At 44.8% G+C, this 24,478-nt stretch overlaps 1 long non-coding RNA gene across 1 annotated transcript; it reads left to right on the forward strand.

Moving 5' to 3' along the window:
- The first annotated feature begins 11,715 nt into the window (after positions 1-11,715).
- LOC122458008 lies at positions 11,716-13,600 on the forward strand. The gene is made up of 3 exons (XR_006277823.1): positions 11,716-11,879; positions 12,501-12,627; positions 12,877-13,600. It is a non-coding gene; the product is annotated as an uncharacterized LOC122458008 (long non-coding RNA).
- Positions 13,601-24,478: the final 10,878 nt, after the last annotated feature.

Below are 24,478 nucleotides of genomic sequence, written 5' to 3' on the forward strand. Positions count from 1 at the left end.
AGCCTCATGCTGGCAGATGTTAGCAAAGGGATGGAGGAAGGTGTTACGTTGCACTCTATATGATTTTATAAAAATATGCTGATTAGTGTGCATATATTGTAACTGATATATGCTTCATGCAAAAGGTCTCTTGTAAGGTATCATTACAAAGCTCATAATCTAGTGAGTGTGGTCATCCTATTTGTATATATGTATCGTTCTTGAATCTGAAACTAGAAATATGAAATATAACTCTGAGGGCCTATTGTAATTATGCAAAGTGTGGGCCGTTAATGGTGGTTTGGAATCTTGATGGCTCCCATTAACCAGGACAGTTGTCTGTAGGTGGCTGCTGCCTGTGAAAACTGAGTCATGCATGGACATGTGACTTGTCCATGTGATTCCAAAACTCCATCTTGTAGCTGGATTCTACACAGGGGGAGGGAGGGATGTTCATCCACAAGAGAGAGTCTATTTAAGCCTGTGGGAGACCCCTCTATTTTGTCTTCAGCTGGCACAAGAGATAGCCTCTCCATCCCCAAGGATACCTGAAAGAAACTGGAACAAAAGACAGTAACTACAGGGGGTGTGAGTGATTGCTGGACCCAGTCTAGAAGGAGACTAGTCTGTAAAAGGAAGCTTACTGTAATTCCTCTGAGGGTGAGATTTTTATCACTGTATTCAGTTTTATTACTGTACTAGACTTAGACTTGCGTGTTTTATTTTATTTTGCTTGGTAATTCACTTTGTTCTGTCTGTTACGACTTGGAACCATTTACATCCTACTTTCTGTATTTAATAAAATCACTTTTTATTTATTAATTAACCAACCCAGAGTATGTATTAATACCTGGGGAGGGGGGGACAAACAGGTGTGCATATCTCTTTATCAGTGTTATAGAGGGCAACAATTTATGAGTTTACCCTGTATAAGCTTTATACAGGGTAAAACGGATTTATTTGGGGTTTGGACCCCATTGGGAGTTGGGCATCTGAGTGTTAAAGACAGGAACACTTCTTAAGCTGCTTTCAGTTTAAGCCTACAGCTGTTAGGGGATGTGGTTCAGACCTGGGTCTAAGTTTGCAGCAGGCTAGCGGGTCTGGCTCAAACCAGGCAGGGCACTGATGTCCCAGGCTGGGAGGGCAGGGAAAGCAGGGGCAGAAGTAGTCATGGCACATCAGTTGGCAGTTCCCAAGGGGGGTTCTGTGATCCAACCCGTCACAGTAGGGTGTGGGACATCTTGTCCATTTTTGCTTTTGCCAGCATTCCTTTGGGTTGCAAGTTTGACAGATTGGCAGCAGAAGGAGATTTTTATCAAGTATGTAGTTGGAAGGATCGGTCAGGTGTTTTTAAAAAAACAAAATGAAAGTTTCCAAAGAGTCACCAAGAAAGTCGGTTCAAGCATTTCAGGGGTTTTAGTGTGTGGTATCCTGTTACACAAAGCGTGTTGCAAAAATTACATGTTTCAAAATGTCCTTCAGCAACTCTGGTAGCCTTGTTTAGTTAAAAAAGCAGCCTCTTGTTATTGATAGCTTAATGAACATACTACAAGAGACGGCTAAGAGGGAACTGAATGGGTCAGGTGATTCTCATAGCAAGGCTTTCTAGGTTACCAGTTAGGAATGAGTTGGACGAGTGTGCACATCCCAAAATATGCATCACCAGTCTCAGCAGATTATTATTATGGCACTACCCAAAGGCCCCAACTGGGCTCATGGCTAGACAAACACAACAGAAAGAACTAGAACTAAGTAAGCAATGGAAACCAAAATTCTCCTTCTACCCCTCTAGCGCAGAACTCAGGCATGCTAGCTGAGTGGTCTGAAGGACATCTGACTTGCCAAAGTGTGCACTGCACCTCTTTGATGGACAGAGAACTTCAGTCTTCAGGGCTTCTCAGTCCAGCACCTTTCATAAGCACTCAAAAAAACAAACAAGAAAACTGCAGAGCCATTTCCCTGCACAGAGGACAGTCTGCGTGCCTCAGTCTTTGCTGAACATTGGATTTAGCCAGTGGCTTCTGGCAAGTGGAAACACACCCAGAGGGCTGTCCCTGGACTGCACGTCTCCCTCTTTGAATTTAATGTGATGCCTTTTGGTCTCTGCAATTCCCCCAGCTCCTTTCAAAGATGAATGGATTTGATTTTGGCAGATATTCCGTAGGCCACATGTTTGGTTTATCTGGATGATGTGTTTGTTTTGGAGAGGACTTTCCAGGAACACTGAAATTGCCCGGAGGATGTGTTTAACTGGCTGCAGCAGTCTGGCTTGAACACTTAAAGCCATCCAACTGGGACTTTTTGAGGTCCCAGGTGCAGCACTTTGGCCACATTATTTCTTCAGAAGGGTGTGCCCACCGATCCAGCCAGAACAGATACCATTAACATATGGCCCACCCCGCAAATGGCAACAAAAGGGAGGAGTTTTCTGGGCCATATACCAGGAATCTGATTCCATTGCTGCATTTATTTACCATCTGGCAAAACAAAACATAAGTATTGGGTGGGGGATGAACTTGGGGTGGAGGATGACGTACACAAGTCCATGGGGCCAGATCTAATGCATCCAAGGGTGCTGAGGGAGTTGGCTAATGTGATTACAGAGCCATTGGCCATCATCTTTGAAAATTCGTGGCAATCGGGGGAGGTCCCAGATGATTGGAAAAAGGCAAATATAGTGCCCATCTTTTAAAAAGGGAAGAAAAAGAACCTGGGGAACTACAGACCGATCAGCCTCACCTCAGTCCCCAGAAAAATCATAGAGCAGGTCCTCAAGGAATGCATTTTGAAGCACTTGGAGGAGAGGAAGGTGATCAGGAACAGTCAACATGGATTCACCAAGGGCAAGTCATGCCTGACCAACCTGATTGCCTTCTATGATGAGATAACTGGCTCTGTGGATAAGGGAAAAGTGGTGGACATGATATATCTTGACTTTAGCAAAGCTTTTGAAATGGTCTCCCACAGTATTCTTGCCAGCAAGTTAAAGAAGAATGGATTGGATGAATAGACTATAAGGTGGATAGAAAGCTGGCTAGATTGTCAGGCTCAACGGGTATTGATCAATGGCTCGATGTCTGGCTGGCACCTAGTATCAAGCGGAGTGCCCCAGGGGTCGCTCCTGAGTCCGGTTTTGTTCAACATCTTTATCAATGATCTGGATGATGGGATTAATTGCACCCTCAGCAAGTTCACAGATGACACTAAGCTGGGGGAAGAGGTAGATATGCTGGAGGGTAGGGATAGGGTCCAGAGTGACCTAGACAAATTGGAGGATTGGGCTAAAAGAAATCTGATGAGGTTCAACAAGGACAAGTGCAGAGTCCTGCACGTAGGAAGGAAGAATCCCATGCACCGCTACAGGCTGGGGACCGACTGGCTAAGTAGCAGTTCTGCAGAAAAGGACCTGGGGATTACAGTGGACGAGAAGCTGGATATGAGTCAGCAGTGTGCCCTCGTTGCCAAGAAGACCAATGGCATATTGGGCTGTATTAGTAGGAGCATTGCCAGCAGATGAAGGGAAGTGATTATTCCCTCTATTCGGCACTGGTGAGGCTACACCTGGAGTATTGCGTCCAGTTTTGGTCCCCCCACTACAGAAGGGTTGTGGACAAATTGGAGAGAGTCCAGCAGAGGGCAACAAAAATGATTAGGGGACTGAGGCACATGACTTACGAGGAGAGACTGAGAGAACTGGGCTTATTTAATCTGCAGAAGAGAAGAGTGAGGGGGATTTGATAGCAGCCTTCAACTACCTGAAGGGGGGTTCCAAAGAGGATGGAGCTCAGCTGTTCTCAGTGATGGCAGATGACAGAACAAGGAGCTTTGGTCTCAAATTGCAGTGGGGGAGGTCTAGATGGATATTAGGAAAAACTATTTCACTAGGAGGGTGGTGAAGCACTGGAATGGGTTACCTAGGGAGGTGGTGGAATCTCCATCCTTAGAGGTTTTTAAGGCCCAGCTTGACAAAGCCTTGGCTGGGATGATTTAGTTGGTGTTGGTCCTGCTTTGAACAGGGGATTGGACTAGATGACCTCCTGAGGTCTCTTCCAACCCTAATATTCTATGATTTTATGATTCTATGACTAGAATGGACAATGGCTAGTCAGCAAAATTTTGCTGCTCCTAATAACCTGTCTCACAATTCCTAAACCCTCCAAAGTGCTTAGGCATTTGGTAATACTAACTAATATCTTCTCTTCAAATAGTTTCTTTCCTCCTGAACACTTTGCAAAGTGATATACAAATTATACCTAGAGGTTAATTTAAATGCGGCCACCTCTGAGGTGACATTCGTAGCTGGTAAACATCACACAAGAATACTTCACATGAAGGGAAATGCAAAAAATACATCCAATATCCAATTGAATCTATGGAATAAATTTATGGTAGACAGGATAGTGATATCTTAATTGGAATCTGGCCAGAGGACTAAGATTCACACTCCTGCTCTGGCAAAATGACCATTAGCCCAAACCTCTAATCAAGGCATCTTAATGACCATGAGTGGTTAGGACCTCCATTTGGAATTTCTGAAATTCAGTATCTCCTGCTATAGTGTTGCTTGTTACAATGCTGGGTCTTTGGTACAATACTGACTCAGATTTCCCCATTTCACATGTTACAATGTCATTTATAATCTCCTAGTATTTCCAAAATTTGGGAGTGTTTGTAGTCTGGTTATTTGACTAGTGTCCCTTAGAGCCAAAGTCTCCTGTGTTGCATTGTTACAATGCCATTGATTAATGCCTGTAAACTGCACTGAGACCCTCAGAGGGATGGAGGTGTTATTATTAATTATTACATCATATCAAAATGAGTGGATGAAGGGAAAGTAGTTGTAGCAGGTTATGATTATAATAAAGCATATGATGCTGGGTCTCATATGAAAATTCATAGATTCGAAGGCCAAGAAGGTACCATTGTAATCATTTAGTTCGGGGGTCAGCAACCTTCAGCATGTGGCTCATCAGGATAATCCGTTGGTGGGTCACGAGACATTTTGTTTACATTGACTGTCTGCAGGCACATCCCCTCGCAGCTCCCATTGGCTGGGAACAGTGAACTGCGGCCACTGGGAGCTGCGGGAAGCGGCACGGGCTGCAGGGATATGCTGGCCGCCACTTTCCGCATCTCCCATTGGCCGGGAACAGTGAACCGCAGCCACTAAGAGCTTGGGGGGGGCCATGCCTGCGGATGGTCAACATAAACAAAATGTCTTGCGGCCCACCAATGGATTACCCTGATGGGCCACGTGCCGAAAGTTGCTGACCCCGATTTAGTTCTATATAACACAGGCCAGAGAACTACCCCCAGATAATTCCTAGAGCTGATCTTTTAGAAAAACATCCAATCTTGATTTAAAAATTGTCAGTGATGGAGAATCCACCACCACCCTTGTTAAATTCTTCCAATTATTAATTACCCTACCTGTTAAAAATTATGCCTTATTTCCAGTCTGGATTTGTCTAGCTTCAATTTCCAGCCATTGGATCATGTCATACCTTTCTCTGCATTGAGAAGAGACCATTATTAAATATTTTCCCCATGTAGATACTTATAGATTATAATCAAGTTACCCTTAACCTTCTCTTGGTTAAGCTAAATAAATTTAGCTCCTGGAGTCCGTCACTATAAGGCAGGTTTTCTAATCCTTTAATCATTCTCATGGCTTTTCTCTGAACCCTCTTCAGTTTATCAACATCCTGCTTGAATTGTGGGCACCAGAACTGGACACAGGATTCCAGCAGTGGTTACACCAGTGCCAAATACAGAGGTAAAATAACCTCTCTGCTCCTATCTGAGATTCCCATTTATGCATGCCAGCATGCCATTCACTTGTTCGGATGCACAGTCACCCCGGGAGCTCATGTTCAGCTGATTATCCACCACGACCCCCAAATCTTTTTGAGTCCCTGCTTCCCGGGATAGAGTCCCCATGGTGGAAGTGTGGCCTGCATCCTTTGTTCCTAGATACATACATTTACATTTAGCTGTATTGTAATGCATATTGTGTGCTTGCTCCCAGTTTACCAGATTGATTCAATTCCGTTTGGAGATGTAATGACAAGGACTGATAACTGACGGAATGATTGTAAACAAACTATAATACAATGGTTATGTATTCATCTGCTACTTCTTCCCATTGCCCAGCTTGAGAAAGGCGCATCACACACTAAGGTGTAGGGTCTTCTTCTGGCCCCTGACTAACAATCAATCATTCAATGCATGTCCTTGATAGCAAAACTGAATGACCCAAAACTCTGCCTACGCCATATGACGTGGGATACACACTCAGGACGCTGTCAAAGAGAAATGGAAATATAGCCATATTGCACTGCAGAGACTAACTCTGCAATGAAAGGCCACTGCCCTTCCCTTCAGCCCAAGACTCGCTGAGAGGCCTAGAGAATCCTGAGGCCCTTCAACCAACAGCTCCTTGGGAAGAGCACATTCAGTGAGTAAAGGGGAAAGGGAATGGGAAGTGTGTACTAAGTGTTACGGGTCTGATTCTTCAGCGCTGCCTTTCACCATGTGTAATCGTCTCTCCTGTGCCAAGTGGGGGTGAATCACTAGCAGATGCGACTGGGAGCATTTGACACCCACAGCTTTGCCAACTCTCATGATTTTGTCCCCGCGAGTGACACCATCTTGCCTGGGGCTAGAGCCAGTTTGGCCATGACTGAGAAGCCCCAGCCCGCTAGTAAATTTGAGCCCTCTGATTGGCTGCCCACCCTATTTGCCCTCCTCGTGGGGCAGACTAACCAATCAGAATTGGCACAGGTACCGGTCTCTCTCCTCCCCATAGCAACCTGAAGGAGGGAGCAAAAATGCCCAGCAACTCAGGCCGGCTCCTCTCCCTGCTTCTCCATCGGCTCCTATGAGCAATGGGGACAGGACAGTGCCTCTGCGCTTCCCCACACCTGCCCGGGAAGGAGCAGAGAGGGATGAGGAGCCCCTAGAGCTGCTCCCACCCCAGACCTGGGAGAAGGGGGTGAAGAACCCAGGAGAAACACAAGGGAGGATGTTGGAGGCTGAACTGATATGGGGAAGGAGCTGGGGGGGGGTTGAACTGATGGGGGGGGTCAGAACTGATGGGATGGGGGCTGGGTAGGGGTCAAATGAAGTGCTGCGTGGGGGATGGGCAGATGTGGGGATGGGGGAAGAGCTCCTGCAGCAAAGGCCAAAAAGTAAATTTGGGAGAGCAGGCAACAGTAATTGTCACTAGTGCATGTGGTACAGCTGTGCCACAGCAGTATTCAAGTGTAGACAGTCCCTGGGATCAATGCCTGCAGCAACTCACAAGCACTTCATAGAGTCTAAATGCTAAACACATTCTGATTGTTCTAATATCTATTTTAATAATCCTAACACACAGGCTAGCCAGATGGCTAGCCACGTATTTGTCAGCATTCAGTTGAGACATAGGTGCCTTGGCATGAGCTGGTAGCTGGTCTGCCAATGTCACAATGGCATCTGCAAGAAACCAGCCAATTGACGATGGCTAGTTGTGAAGATAGCTATTATTCATTTACTGATAGGTTACCCAAAACCATTATAAAAACAAGGGTTGGGCAGGAAACATTTTTCCCATCCTGCAAGAACTTTTGATATTTAAAAAAGAAAAAATCCCACCCCAAAATGGTTTGAAAAGTCAAAATCTCAGAAATTTTCAGGAATCAACAAAAACAAAAACCTTTTGGTATTGGTCAATAGAGATTCATAGACTTTAGAGAAAGTCATAGAAACCTTTCCATTTGATCATTTCAGAATGTTTCATTTCAGTGTTGACTTTTTTTTTATTAACCTTAGTATAAAATAATTTAGAGTTTGAAATGAATAGTTGGTTTGAACCAAAGAGAATTTTTTCTTTTAGAAAATATCAGGATTGATCATTTCAAATATTTTGAACTTTTTTTTTTAATTTTGAGTTGGAAAATTTGTCAAAACCAACTCTTTCCCACAAATGGTTTGATATATAAGCAATTTCTGGTGAAAAAAATATTTCACTGCAAACTTTCAGACCAGGTCTAATAAAACCTCTTTTTACATAATTCAAAACTATCAAGCTATATAATAACCCATGATCTCATGACTGTTACTTTCCTCCTCCCTTCTCTATTCCTTCATTTTATTTCTGTGGCCTGGTACACTTAACATTTAGATTGTCATAAGAATGGCCATACTGGGTCAGACCAAAGGTCCATCCAGCCCAGTATCCAACAGTGGCCAATGCCAGGTGCCCAGACATGTCATAGTTGTGTCTCTCGGGGATGTGAAAAATTCACACCCCTGAGTACTGTAGCTATTCCAACCTAACTCCTGGTGTAGATGCAGCTCGAGCCAATGGAATAATGCTTTTGTTGATCTACATACTGCTGATCAGGGACGTGGATTACCTAGAGGGACAGAAAAACCCCTCTGTCACTGTAGGAAGCATCTGTACTACAGTGCTACACTGGCATAGTGCTATGGTCTGCTGTAGCACCCGTGGTGTAGACATGGCCGCATAATCCCATGTTGTATCTATTTTAATATTAAATTGTTAGCTTGTTGGGGCAGGCACTATATTGTCCTATCTATTTGTACAGCACCTAGAACAATGGAGCACTGATTCTGTTTTGCATATTTTGGCACTTCATAGAATCTCACGGTTGGAAGAGACCTCAAGAAGTCATCTAGTCCAACCCCCTGCTCAAAGCACCCAATTTTTGCCCGAGATCCCTAAATGGCCCCCTCAAGCATTGAACTCAAAACCCTGGATTTAGCAGGCCAATGCTCACACCGCTGAGCTATCCCTTCCCCCACTTGCCTACTAGAAATTAATAAATAGAAGGATTTATAATCTACTAAGCAAGACTCTTCCCTGAATGTTTAAAAACTTTCTTTTTAGCATGTCCAGTGCAATACCTACCAATCGATGATTTCCTTGCTTCATATACAAGCATGGCTGCTTTTTCAGCTCTGATCGCTACCATTTGAGTCTGGCAAGCATTCCCACAATCTCTTCCAGGATCGTGGTAGCATTCATACTCCCACTGTTTCTGCTCTGCCTGCCTGTTAAACTTGATTAATTAAATGCTGCCTTTATCCACTTGTAGCTATTGGTGTAGTGGGAAACCCAAGTTGTGCCTGTACAAGACTGACTATCTGCATTGTATTTTGGTGCAGGTTGACTTGGTCTTTCTGTTGCACTGGGCACAGTATTTGCGCTATATTTCAAAAGAGATTGACAGCTGACCCTCCTCTCACTCACTTGCTTCATACCCAGCAGTGTCGTAACACAAACACAGGTGTCCTCATTACTGGTGTTAATTGGGGATTGCTCCCATGTATTTGGTGAGGGCTCAGCTGCTTGATCTTGATTTTTTTATTTTGGTGTTTTGCATTGTTATTGTGTGGCCCTTAGGTGTTGGGCAATCAATGTCTGTCACAGGGCAGCACTAGTCCTTTATGAAGGCAGAGGCCAGGGCTCCTGTGACTGGTCAGTGGACTTTCACTTGGGTTTAAAAGAGGGCCCAAGAGGGAGGAGATTGGCAGATGCTGTCTGAAACCAGGAGAGGCAAAGACCTGGAGAATCAGACCCTGAGAGGACTCGGGAGGGGGGAGGAAGCGGCAGCAGGGAGCTGGCTGGCAGGCATTGCTTGGGCATGAGCTGGGTTTGGAAGGCAAGCAGTAAATGTGAGTTACCAGTGAGGAGCTAGGAGGAAAGTTATGGGGGCAGTTCTCTGACCTAGGTTATACAGGAGGTCAGACTAGATGATCAAAATGAGCCCTTCCGGCCTTGGAATCTATGAATACACAGCAGCTGGGGAGGCTGGTCAGATGAACAGAAGGCTTGGGCAGCGACCTCAGGGAAAAGTGGAAGATTCTGCTTGGTCAGGGGAAGCCAAGCCCGGAAACAAGAGATTGGATCCTGGTGGGACCTGCCCTGAGCAGCTGTAGACTCACAGGCAGGGAGGCCGGGGGAGTGGACCACTCTGGGGAGCATTCTTGCTGGAGCCCTGACTTGGGGGCTGAGATAAGAGTCAGGAGGATCCTTCCTGGCCATTCACAGGTGGAAGATGTCGAGAGTGAGGCCTGGAATGGGGGGGAAATGGAAATGGAAACCCAGTGCTACTGGAGGTGTTGTCCCTAAAGTAGAGAATGGAAATGCTGTTGTGTCATTGCATTTATTGTGGAAACTGGAAAATGGTTTTATTACAAGGTTTGGGGAAGTTTGTGAATAAATTATGCTTAGAGATGGGACATTAAGAGACTATCTTCCTTTCATGGGCAGACAAAGGGGGACACTCAGGCAGGTGTCCCTGTCATGCCGCAGTCTGCTGCCAGGGGACACCCCGGACGAAGGTTGCTTTTTCACAACACCTTAAAAATGTATTGAATTACTCAGTAAGGTGTGATCTAGAACAAGTTCTGCAGCAATGCAGGTACTAAAGAGCCTATGGCATTCCACCAATGCAAATTATGTTATTTATTGTGTATTATTGGTGAGCATCGATCATGTACTTGGTGCACAGAATGTTCAGAACAAACAGTCCCTCTCCAAAGGTACCTCCCATCTCAATGGGCAGATAACAAGAATCAGAACTGGATGTGGAGAGACGACGGTCTCGGTCCTAGTACACACACCAGTGTAAATCAGGAGTCACTCCACTGAACTCAGTGGAGTTACACCAAGAAGAACTGGATCCAATGCATACATGGTGTTAGTGACAATATGCATTGTTGGGGTGGGGGTTAGGATTTGTGAGCTCTGCAAAAGAAGTTAGGTCGATAGGAGGGATTTTAAAAGGAGAGAGTGAGGACACTGGGATTGGGAAGTCAATCTGGGCCACAGAGGACAGCATGGAAGAAGGAATGGAGATGAGGGTGGGAAAAGAAAGCTATAAAGGAAGCAGTGAAGCAAATCTGGTTGCCGGAGAGGTATGGGTTAGGAGGTATGATAGAGCAGAGATATAGAGAGGAATGGAGCTGGGTAGGGCCCTGAAGAAGTGAATGAGAAGTGGTGAGAAGAAACCAGTGGAGCTAGTCAAAATGGAGAGTGACATGGCCCAAGTAGCAGATGAGGAGGTGGATTTTAGCCACTTCAGTCAAGATCAGTGCTTCATTTGTGCTGGGGCTCATCCCTGGCACCTCTAGGCGTGGCAGTTCATAGCCTCAGAATCTCTGGGTTTGCTGCATCAGTTATGAAAGTAAAAAGATGGTTTGTGCCCTGGCACCTCTTTCATTACAAATTAGGCACTGGTCTGGATAGACTGGAGCAGAGTGAGATGGGAATGGAAGGTAGTTGTGGCAGTACCTAACAAAAGACAGGATGGAGTCTTGAGATGTTATGGAGGAAGAATTGGGAGGGTTTAATGATAAACCTGTATATTTGGGGTGAAGAGAGAGAGAGAGGAATCCAAAATGCCACTGAGGCTACAAGTCTGGCTGAATGGGATGAGTGGGCTACTGTCTAACACAATAGAGAAGGGAGAAAGGGAGGAGGACCTTAAAGGAAAGATGACAAGCTCAGGTTTTGTCATGTTTCACCATGCACGTAGAGCCTCCACTTAATCAAGGAACTACATCTCAAAAACTCCTCAGCCTGGCAGGAAAGAAGTTGCTGGGGATATCCTTTAACAGAGTATGGATCACCACCCTGAAAGTAATCTCCATGGCTGGATTAAGAGTCTGGCTCCTGGAAAGTCTAAGATGGCTGTGGTGCTACTTTCCTTATCCTCCTGGGCCGCTCACAGAGAAACCGATCCCCTGCCTGAGGCAGCCACCACCCCGTAACCATATAGAAGTCACTGCTTTACAAAGGCTGCTGTCCGTTCTCACTGAGACATCCCCTTATGGCTACGTGTCAGAACAAAGACCTCTGGTGCCACAAACTCGGTGCATGTGGCCCAGTGGTGAGCATTCCGAGCACAGCGGTTGCTTTGCAGGGGAAATGAATTGTCTAATTGCAATAGCCTGCACTAGCATGTCTGACTTTGGCAGAGGGGAAACTCATGCCAATCAGGAGCGAGTGTATTTAGTCTCTTCAGCTGATCCTGTAAATATTTCAGCGGGAGAGCATCCTGCACATTTTCTCCATAGATTTTTTTTTGGTCATTATCAAGGAGCAACATAACAGGGAAAAAATGATGGTAACCCAGTGTAGACTGAGATCTGATGAGTCCTCTTCTTCAAACACAGAGCAACACAGCTGATCAGACTCAAGCTTCTAAATTGCTTCTCCTCGTCTCTTGCCTCTTTCCCGCCATATGCATTATCAGCTAAAGGTGTCTAATGTTGTTTCTAAGAGGTCCACAAAGGTTTCCTTGGGGGAAAAAGTGAAAAAGGAGAAGAGTAAATAAGACTGAGGCCAAGACCCTTAGTTGGTGTAAACTGAAGTTGCACTGTTGACTTCAGTGGAGTTATGCCTGTTTGCTGAAGCTGGGAAGCTGGTCCTTTGTGTTATACTTATTAGCTCATTAATCCTCAGTACCCCCAGTGCAGTAGGGGGAGAGTTAATTCTCCCCATTTTACAGATGTGGTCACCAAGGTCAAGAGGATCACATGACTTGCCCAAGAACAGAGATGAGATTAGAACTCTGGCATTTCCTAGCCACCCCTCTTTCTTTCTTCTGTTCCAGGGGACAGAAAACCGTGCTTCAGGTAATTTGGTGCCTAATGTTCTCTAATTCCCTACTGATGGGATCAAGAGGCTGCTTTCAAGCAATAAACATGCAAATGACCAGATACTGATTTTATATCCTGAAGAAACCACAGTGGGCTGGTGTCCCTTAACAGCAAACTTTGCCATAGATTTTTTTTTTAGACAGTTGATATTTATTTCCTTGACAGGTGGTTGCCCTAATTTAGAGTGAAGACTCCTAATGAAATTTCCAATGCCCTTTTCTCCAGGTAGATCAACTGAATATCCTCTCTGGCACTTTGGAGCAACCATTGCAGACAACTCATCACAATTCCCACACAAAGACCTCCTGGAACAGCACGCTTTGGGAGGAGTCAGTTCACTGAGTTCAACGTGTTCAATCCAAGCTGCTGGTTCTTTACCTTAAAAATGAGTCTTAGTGCACTAATACCGACCCCTCCCCAAGGATATACAACAGTGGGCTGCTGCACTGGTGGGGCTTGTGACCCTGGGGAAAGCTGTCAAAACTACAGAACTGCACTGGCAGAAAGTTTGGCAGATGTCTCCTGTCAGGCCTGTTGTTCTGCCATTCCCACTGTCTTTCAGTGAAAAGCTAGAGGCCTGCACCATGCGTGGTGTTATGTACCAGCTAATGGGTGTATTTGCCATGTGTTTTACCAGCATAGCACGACCATTTGTGATTGTGTGGCCCTCTAGCCAAAGACAAAATAATAAAAGCCTTAGCACTTGCAGCAGCTAGCAGTGAATCTACTTTAGCTCATATGGTTTGGGTTGCTAATCCGAACTAGTTCCTCCCATGGAGGGTAGGACTCTGCTGCCTGTAGCCACAGATTTGTTGCGTTGTCTCTCTGTGCAGCTGTAACTTTGGCACTAAACCGCACAGAAAACAGGGCTTACAAACACCCAACTTTCCATCACTGCTCAGAGAGAGGAAGAGAGGTTGGGATGTTATTTTTTTTGGTGATATAAAGTGAGGGTGGAGGGAGAGGAAAGGCTACTGGCTTGATATCAGGTCTCAGAAGAAAGTATAATGCAAAGTCTGTATAAAATTTCCTTTTAAAATAAATCTATATATAACGGGTTCTGTCACAGAGACCCTCTTGGGACTGTCACCTGATGTGCTCAAATTACCTCTGAGCCCATTTTCCCTGCCAGCCTGGGACTTCTAGAACCCTGTCTTGTTGAGCCAGACATGCTAGCGTGCTGCAACATAGACCCAGGGTCTGGACCATGCCCCCAAAGCTTCAGGCTTTAAGTGAAAACAGCTCAGCAGGTTACCTGCCTCCAGCACCCAGACATCCAGCCTCCAATGGGATCCAAACCCCAAATAAATCTGTTTTACTCTGTATAAAGCTTATACAGAGTAAATTCATAAACTGTCCGCCCTCTATAACACTGATAGAGAGATATGCACAGCTGTTTGCTCCCCCAGGTATTAATCACTTACTCTGGGTTTACTAATAAACAAAGGTGATGTTATTAAGTATAAAAAGTAGGATTTCAAGTAATAACAGCCAGAGCAAAGTAAGTCACGAAGCAAAATAAAACAAAACACGCAAGTCTAAGCCTAATACATTAAGAAACTGATTACAGGTAATATCTCACCCTCAGAGATGTTCCAATAAGCTTCTTTCACAGACTAGACTCCTTCCTAGTCTGGGCCCAATCCATTCCCCTGGTACAGTCCTTGTTAGCTCCAGCAGACATCTTAGGTGGTAAGCAGGGGTTTTCTCATGGCTGGGACCCATTTGTCCTGCTCCACCTCCTTTTATAGCTTTGGAACAAGGCAGGAATCTTTTGTCTTTCTGGATCCCTACTCCTCCTTCTAAATGGAAAAGTACCAGATTGAAGATGGATTCCAGTATCAGGTGACCTGATCACATGTCCTGTGAGACCCCAGCCTCCATTCTTCCCCGGCTGGCCCACTCGTACCCAGGAAGGTTTGCAAATAAACAGAGCCATTGACAGTTCATTGACTCTGAAGCACCCTTAATGGCTTCCACTTAATATGTTCACATCAGTAATACGAGTTTATATCTTATTCTCCTAACTCCGGACCTGGAAATAACACATGCAAACAAATCGGATGAACACACTCAGTAGATTATAAGCTTTGAAACGATACCTTACAAGAGACCTTTTGTATAAAACATAGTCCAGTTACATCATATTCACATTCATAAACATATTTTCATAAAGCATATGGAGTGCACCGTCACAATATATCTTTGTTCTCTGACCAGAAAAGGCCCTAAAAACCTGCTTCTGCAAAGCTCAGGCAGATTTCACAGCCAAAGCAAGGTCATTCAGAGACCGCTGCTAGGTCAAGCTTTTTACTTTGAACATTTTCTCTTCAACTATGAGACGCAAAGAAGAGAGAGAGAGGTTTGGGAGCGGGGAGGGGCGTTCCCTCTTTTTGGTAATTTGTTTACCCAGGAAAACTCAGCTTCTGGGGTTTTGGTAAGAATCCTATTTATTTCCTCAAATCTCCAGCTCTGCAGAGTTCAGGCAAGTCAAGTGACTTGTCCAAGATCCTAGAATGAGTCGGTGGCTCTGGAGAGATTAGAACCAGGATCCTCTTGTCTGCTCATTCTTTGTACTCACCCTGGCTAAACTGCACAGTGTCCTCTCATTTTAAAATACATTTCAACCCACAGCTCAAGACCCAAGTGAAACAGAATAGTTTCCAGGCTAAAACTTTGGTGGAGCTTTAAGATGGATGTGGTCAAAATGCAACTTACAATAGTTCTTATTGGATTTTTTTTTTAATTTCTTCTCACTGTTGTGCATAACGGCCACGTGGGACTCACGAGACTGAAATCTATTTAATTACCAAAGTTGTCATCTCCATTGTGTGTACACAGCTAGTTTCTTGTTATTACAGGGATGCTTGTGAGAAGTGGGTCCAGTGCATTTGTTGTCATTTTAGGGATGCTCATGGCTGCACTGGGGGGAGGAGTTACTCCACGCAGGCAATGGAAGGGTTAAGGTAGACCTGAGAGGTCAGTTATGTTACTTGGCTGCTGCTACCTGGAGGGTGGGCCAGACTTAATTAAAAATGAAGCCCAGCAGGGGAAGGGAAATGCACGTTAGAAGGCTTCTAGAGAAAGGGAGCACACATTAGAAGGCTGCTGGGAACAGAGAGTGGAGACACCAGGAAGAAGCCTAGGCAAAGAGTTGGCCCTTGTGGGCAGAGAAGTCTGGCAGGAGGCCAGGGGAAACACAGAGCAACCACTGGGTGGTGAGCCCTGATAGAGGGGCAGGATCTGGCTGTACAGGGAGAGAGCTCTGGGAGAGATGCATCCGATGAAGTGAGCTGTAGAGCTCACGAAAGCTTACGCTCAAATAAATTTGTTAATCTCTAAGGTGCCACAAGTACTCCTTTTCTTTTTGCAAATACAGACTAACATGTCTGCTACTCTGAAACCTGGGAGAGATGGAAGGTCAAACCCAATGAAAGCAGAAGTTTGTTGAAGTCTATAGATTTGGTTTAGGATTTCCAGTTCCAGGGTATGGGAGGGGTCTGCTGGCGGGCTAGGGTAGAAGAAGTCCAGGAAGGCAGCATCAAGGGGTCTGAAGGAGCAGAGCTTGGCAGTTGGTTATAGCATCAGTCAGGGTATATCCGCCCAAATCTGAACTCTGGGGTACAGATGTGGGGACCCAGATGAAAGACACCCTAAGCTTATCTTCTACCAGCTTAGGGTAAAACTCTTCCAAGGCACAGTCTTCTGCCTTGGACAGATATTGCTGCCACCATCAAGTGATTTTCACAAATATTCAGGGAACTGTCACTTGGAATCCCTATCCCCCCAAACCTCTTTCCTGGGGAGGCTTGAGAATAAATTACCAACCGGTTGCCTTAGCAATGTGAGCACAGACCAATCCCTTGTCTAAGGACTTTGGAATCAAAAGATTCTTTAAAAGAAAGGTAAATGTTATTAAAAAAGAAAGAAACACGTCTGAGAACTCAGGCTTTAGGGATTAAACACCAAAAATAACTTTATTGGGGTTCAGCATAAAGGTTACAAGCAAAACAAAAGCACCTGGGGTTAGCACAGAGGAATCCACAAACCAAAACAACCAAAAGAGTTCCTAATCGCATCTGTCTTAACTTTTCCAGTGCTACTTACATATCTGGGGTTCCAAATGAGGAGTTTCTAGGTATGATGCTTGTGATTTCCCAAACCTGGCTTAAAGCTTTCAGCTTGTTGCTGCCTTCCCCTCTCTCCAGGCCGAGAGACAAAGCAAAAAAAAAAACCCCCCACCTGGCAGTTTTTCCGATTTGAAAGGGTACAGCCTCCCTATTGGTTCCCTGGGCAGGTGCCTGTCTGGGTACAGCCTGCAATTCTTACAGATTTGTTCATCCTTCAAAATGGTTCGATGGCTATTTCATAGATGCACTTATCAGCCGACGTTACACTCAGGTGTTTCCGCTGAGTTGTCCTCGAGTATTCACTATTCAGTATTTGCTATGTGAGCTGTCATCACTCACCTGAGTTACTGGCTCCTGCTTCTGCCTCCAGCTGGGTGACCCAACCTTTTTAGGATGATCTGCACCTCCCCTCTAAATTAATTCCATGTAGTGATTATATCAATCTCGCTTCTGGGCATGAGATTCCTTCCACAAACAAAACCCCCACTCACATGGTTTTTCAGGAGAAGGAAATACAAATGGCTGTGAACACGATCAAAGCAAGATTCTGTTTAGAAACTGCTTTACATGTTTACAAAACATTTTTCTCACTATTTAGAGACATAGATTTTAAGGCCATAAGGTACCACTGTGATCACCTAGTCTGAGCTCCTGCATAACACAGACCATAGGATTTATCTATATTAATTCCTGCTTCAGGTCCAATAGCTATGCTTGTATTAAACCATATCTTTCAGAAAAACAACCACTCTCTCCAGGTCTGTACTTTGGTTTATTTTGGTAGGGTTGCTCATGAGCTCTGGGCTGCATGCACTAGTCGGTCGTTGCAAAGTTGGTCGTGGATGGTGAGGCCTTTGCAGTCATTTATTAGAAGGTTGCTCATGAATGCGGGTCTGAACAGAATGAATTATTATTGTAGGGTTTCTTGTTAGCACTAAGTAGCTCTTTCTAGTTAGACACTGTAGCATTGTTTATAAATGGTGGGTTTTGTGTGCTGACCCATACAGGATATTCATGGGCACTTAGATACATACATAATGGTTTGTTGTTGGGCTGGAGTTTGCTGAGCTGCTAATATTTGTGTGTGTGTTTGTGTGGGTGGATTTAGTTTATTTAGAAAAAAAGAGAATGAAGCTTTTGGTTTGGGGGGCAAAATAGCACACACAAAAGAAAGAGACCAACCATGCAAATGCTTCCGTCACAGCAAATGAGAAGGGATAGTTCAGTGGTTTGAGCATTGGCCTGCTAAACCCAGGGTTGTGAGTTCAATCCTTGAGAGGACCATTTAGGGATCTGGGGCAAAAATTGGGGATTGGTCCCTCTTTGAGCAGGGGATTGGACTATATGACCTCCTAAGGTCCCTTCCAAGCCTGATATTCTATGATTACCTATTCTGTTCATTCCCTCTGGAGCACCTGGCACTGGCCACTGTCAGAAGACAGGATACTGGGCTAGATAGACCCTAGGTCTGACCCAGTAGGGCCATTCTTACATCTCTGAAACTTGGGACATTCTTCCTCAGCTAGGGAAAGTATGTAACCCATACACCTTCTGGGTGTGGTGTTCTGTCCCATCTAGTGGCACCAAGACCACTTAGAGAGAGAGAGAAAGATTAATGAGATTGCTCTACAGCCTTAGCTAAGAGCCAGTTGGCTTTCAGCTTATCTGGTAGTGGCTCATGCACTGAGGTCCCAGGTTTGATCCCGCCCGCCAATGACTCGGGTCTGTCAGTGTTACACTGGTATTTTGGAAATGTCTTCGTTAAACAGATCTAAGGCCCGCTCTGAGTTCCACTGATACAATCCCATTGACTTCAATGAAACTGCACTCACAGAACTAAGAGTAGAGTCTGAACCCCTTCCTCTTACATCTGGTCCCACTTCTATTGTATTTCACTTTGTGGTGCCCACTGGAATTTTATTCTTTTAATAGTTTGTGCCATTATGTGGAGTTTCTTTAGAAGGGGGTCAGGCCTGTGGGGAATCAGTATGTGTGAGCTGTTTGATCTCTTAACTCATCTATTTCCTTAAATGAGTTAGCCTCAGTGTGCTCATGGAAATTGCTCGTGCTGGAGGAGAAAGAAGCTATGAATTTTAACTCTGCAGCCGGATGTGCAGTGATCATCTTAAACCACATAAAGTTTTGTCTCTGTCACCAGAAGAAGTTGGTCCAATAAAATATATTACCTCATACACCTTGTGTTTCTAAACCACGTGCAGGCAGCCTCGGGATATAGCTAATGAGTCATGAGTCACCAAAACCACAGCCCAGCTACCCCCAGGGCTAACGAAGAAACCTTTCTTACTACAGCCGGTCGGGGATTTTACAACTAAACATTATTCCATCAAAAATGCTGATTTGTCAAAACTGAATCTTTTTACAGGAAAGGGTCGTTTGGGTGACTTTCCCATTTTGAAAAAGTTTTGGGGAAAAAGGTCAAAATTGTTGAAACGAAGTTCCATTTCTCCGTTCAAAGTGACTTTACATTTCAAAATTTATAGTATTTTTTTAATTTTAAGAAGTCAAAAACAAAACATTTCAAAATTATCTAAACAAAATGTTTTGATTGACCTCAGCTGCATTTATTTTAGGATTTTTGATTTGCAAAATATTTTGAGATTTTGACTTTTTGTCCCAATTCTTCAGGACTGGAAAACGTTTTGCAATCTTGAAAATTTTCCCAAGACAGAAAAAGCATTCTCCTGCCTGCTTTATTTCTGAGTCTCCTACTAGAGGGAACTAATATTTACATGAGCAAGTCTAAAACATTTTATTCAGTAGAGGCATGCATTCCCCTGAAGCACTGGAGGAACTCAGGGATCATCTAGATGACTGGACGAGCAGACGAAACATGTAGACATATTGGTATGTAATTTAATTAATCTGAGAGGAAGGATCCTAGCTCAGGAGCATGTGATGAAAGAAATGATTGCCATCCAGCGATACTGCCCAAGGAAAGAAAATGGGTGAGATAGGGAAGAAATCACAGAAACCTTAGCTCAGTGCACACCTTTAGTAAAATAAGGTAAACAAGATACCAGGTTGTGCTGGAAGAGGGGCTGAATTCAGAACAAAAGATGAGATGTTGTGACTTTACAGTACAAGGCCCTTGTTAGGCCCTGTCTGGACTTCTGTGTGCAGTCCCACAAGAAGGAAGTTTCTGATTTGTAAAAGGTTCCTTGGAGAGCAAAATACACAATACCAGGTCTGAAGAATCTATGTTCTGTGATGTTCAGAAGGTTTTGCTTATCGTTCGAAAAGATGAGACTTGTCGAGACTTTTCAGATTAAGGCAAGAAATGGAATAAGTGAACAGAAGTGTTATCATTGAACGGGCCACAAACTAAGGGGCATCATTTAAAAACTGAGATGCTAGCAGTAAATGGAAACTGCAGGCAGACCTATATCACAGAGAGTATTGACAGGAACCTGTTACCTTGGAAGCCAGTTGAAACAGAATATAAATTAGATCAGGATGGCTTGAGGGATTTCTGTAGAAGGAGGAGTGAAGGGGGGCTGGTGAAAAATCAGGAAGGGAGAATTAAAATGAACCACAGAAATTAAGGCAGATAGGGGTGTATGAACGTGCTTTTTGCCTAAAATTGCGTACGGCCTTATGATCAGCAAGAAAGCTTCATTCTCAATTATATAAACTACAGGAAAGTAGCATAGTCCTGAAGATCTCCTGGGGTACTTGCTCAGTCTGCAATGTTCCCGAAGTGCAGTTTCACTACAGAGTAAGGGCTCTCCAGCTTTCTCCTCCACAAGCCATTTAGAAAGAAAAAGATCATCTCGTGAACATGTTTCCCCTCCCAACACTGAAATCTTGCACTGCCTGGTTCTCAGTGTATTTCATTCTAAGGATTTCTGGTGACCAGTGTATGAGAACCATTGCTCTAGAGAAACTCTCTTGAAATCCCTTTCCTGGAGAAGGGTTTAATGTTGTAAACCCTAGTCATCCCTCCTCTTCTCTGACCAAATCAGTCAAAGAGAGACCTCCAGAGACACAGACCTCCCTTACCAGTTGAGCAAACTAACAGTTAATTTTTCCCAAAATGCTGTGAATCATAAATCTGGGATGGCCACCTGCCCTGATCTTCTTGGGATGAGACTCACTTTTCATGGGTAAAAAAGAAAAGGAGTACTTGTAGCACCTTAGAGACTAACAAATTTATTTGAGCATAAGCTTTCGTGAGCTACAGCTGAAGTGAGCTGTATGCTCAAACAAATTTGTTAGTCTCTAAGGTGCCACAAGTCCTCCTTTTCTTTTTTGCGAATACAGACTAACACGGCTGCTACTCTGAAACCTGTTTTCATGGGTAGATTGTGAATTCTGCAAGGCTATTTTGCTGGGCATAAAAACAAATACATGGTTAATTTAGTTTGTCTAGGGAGGAAAACACCTCTGCTTTCTTCCCAGCATTGTAATGTGGCATCGTATTGTGATGCTCATGCAATCTCTTTATGTTGTGGCATCACTTTTGTTACGTGCTGCAGGAGAAATCTCCACAGTAGCAGGTTTCATAAACGTTTTTTGTCAACAGAAGTGAGAACTCCATTTTTGTCAGACCTTTTGGGGTCCCTTAGTAATAACAATACAATAATACCTCTGGCAGAGCAGTTTTCTTGAGTAGATGTTAAAGTGCTTTACATAGGAAGTCAATAGCATTATCCCTGTTTTACAGATGGGGAAACTGAGGCACAGAGAGGAGACATGACTTGCTCAAGGTCACCCAGCAGGCACGTGGGGGAACCTGTTAAAGAACCTAGGGCTCCAGAGTTCCAGTCCAGTGCACTAGCCTCTAGGCAACGCTGCCTCCTTGGGAAATGCACCCTTTGTGAACCGTCCCCTGAAAATACCGTCACGGCCTGTACTGAAGTGCTCTCAGTCTCTCTGGCACCCTGCAGGACCAGCTTGGTGGGAAGGTAAAGAATCCTGAATTAATTTCAGCTGTTGGTATATTGCATCCCTACATGCACAGTGCCATGAGGATGCACAGCTGTCCTGCACTGACCCAGCTCAGAGACACAACATCGCAAGAATTGCAGTGGTCTCTTGATGCAAATGCACAAAGCTAACGGCCTTGCCTGAAAGCACCATGTGCTCCCTTCACCCCACCAGCGGCTTCAGCAAAGTCAGTACTGTTAACACCAGGCATCAACTTGTCCCCCTCCCTCACCATGAGTTTCTCTCTCAGGGCCCATCATGGCTCTGAAAGCAAAGGAGAAAAGTTGAGAGAGAGCAAAGCGCCTGCCCCCAGGTTGTGAAACTTTTCTCATGGGCCTAGGGAAAAAAACAAACAAAAAACCATGGCTTGGACCCAATTCGGGCCTTTGATGTGCGCTCTGAGTCTTGGAAGCTTAGAGACGATTGTATGTTTAATGCCCCACTGTTTCGGTGCTTGGCACAGGCTCCTTCTTCCCTCCCTGCCTCTTGGATTGCCTTTCAGTTCATTACTTCTCCGGGGAGGGGGCGCGTATTTGGTTTTATTTTATTTTATCAAATGAAGCAATGAGATATTTTAGGGGCCAATCTCAATTTTTTTCCAGACTGGTGCACTCTGTGGGTTGCTTGGATCAGGGTGTTTATAGTCTCAGTGCTGCTGAAGCTGCAAGGCATTAGCTGGTGCCCAGATGAACAATGCAACCCACTACAGTGTGCTGTTGTAGGACTCTTCGAACACACTACCGTACATGGCTTCAGAGAGGGACCCGGTTCAAGCTAAGGAGAGAAGGGAGACTTCACAGCGAGAGCAGGCAAGTCCCTGGGGAGGAAGTGGAGAATACTATGTACACGGTGCAGCACAGGTGAAACAATGACTTATTCAGCTCCATAAATGAGTCCGTCTCCTGTTCCCCCCACCCCCGCGCGCACACACACATACATTTTGCACACTTACTGTACCTGGAAAAAGGGCCAAATTCTGTCCTGACTTAACACCCCCATGAAATTGCCATTGAAGTCAGTGGGATTGTACAGGGTGTAAAACAGGGGTTTGATGCAGGTCACTCCTCTGACCCTACTCACACCCTCCCACACACACACCTACCTCATCTCATCCCAATGGTTGAGTCCCCTGAGCTTGCCCAGCCTGGAGATCATGGTTTCCCCTGAACCCTGCCCACCCTTCCAGACATCATTCCTGTCCTTTCAGTCATGTCCCTTTGCCTACCTGAACGTCAAATCCACAGACTCCTTGAGAAGCGCAAGACCTCGGACATATGTATTAACTTGCAAAAGGATCCAGCTGTGGCAGAAGTTATGGCCAGATGGCAGAGACCTCGTGGTAGGCTTACAGTAAAGAAAAACTGTGACTGCAAAAGGTTTTGCAACAGGTTGATAAGACAATTGTCTGGCTCCTTATTTAATCTTCCCAAGGCCCATATGAACCCACAATGCAATGCAGGGTCAAACCAAGCAAGCACAGCATAAAAATCAAAAGTTGAACCTGCCATAGGGTCACACAAATCCTCCCTCTTTAAGACCCTGGCTGTGCTGCAACTTTTAACTGAGTTTGTAACCAGTTAGCAAGACATTGATAGGCTCTAAAGTTGGCTTGTGCCTACATACAATGCAGTTAATACCATGGCAGCCAGTTATGTCACGCCTACCACCAGCCTGGACGTGTGAAGAACCTGAGAGCTATTTGAATTATTTTCATTAATATTATGTGTGCCTCTGTTTATTTGTTGTTATGCTGTTTGCTATCTGGTTGCAAAGGGTTAACTCCTGCAGGAGCTCACCTCACAACCACAGGTAGGCAGACGATGGCTTTAGATATCCCAGTCACCAGTACAAAACTGACAACGCACGTGTCAACGCCTTCGAAATGTTGCCTCTGACCATGCTGGGCCCAAAGCCCCTGGCTTGGGACAGGGGAGGAGGCCTTCGGAAGGGAAACATGAAACAAAGAACCCTTAAAGGAGATAAAAACCTGGGTCCTGAGCCTGGGCAGAGAGAGTAGGTTGTCAGGGAGCTGCTCAAGGAGGAGAGAAGACTAACGCACAGAGACAGACTCTGAAAACTGGATCTTAAATAGCTGTCCCTTCCTAGGCTTTGAGGGAAATGCTAAATTTTCAGTAGGATGTATGCATGTAGGCCATTTATTGTTTGACACCTTTTCTCTGAATGACATGTTCCTATGGTTAAAGAAACACTACTTTGTTTGGAGGAAGCCATTCAGAGTCACCGTATCACATGCTGGTCACTGCTTCCACACAGAATCCGTGCAGATGGCCAACACCGTCAAGGGTGAGGAGCAATCACAGTTGGAACACTGGGGTGCTGCAGGCCCAGTCTAACAGTCGGGTGAATTGTGGGATTCCACCAAGATAGAAATGAAGGCATGGGGCCTGTCACCTGAAACGATGCACTTGAGAGAAATCTGAGAGGGGTCAAAGGGAAAGCTAGCCCAGTAACTATGACTGAGTGTTTTCCTGTCACCCATTCAGCACTCTGGTTTTTTTTTGTTGTTCATAGAATCACAGAATATCAGGATAGGAAGGGACCTCAGGAGGTCATCTAGTCCAACCCCCTACTCAAAGCAGGACCAATCCCCAATTTTTGCCCCAGATCCCTAAATGGCCCCCTCAAATATTGAACTCACAACCCTGGGTTTAGCAGGCCAATGCTCAAACCACTGTTTTTTTGTAGCGTGGGAAATCTTCCCGCTTATGCCTGTGGAACATTTTTGGCCA

Source organism: Dermochelys coriacea, chromosome 11 (genome assembly GCF_009764565.3).
Source record: "Dermochelys coriacea isolate rDerCor1 chromosome 11, rDerCor1.pri.v4, whole genome shotgun sequence".
Taxonomy (NCBI): Eukaryota; Metazoa; Chordata; order Testudines; family Dermochelyidae; genus Dermochelys; species Dermochelys coriacea.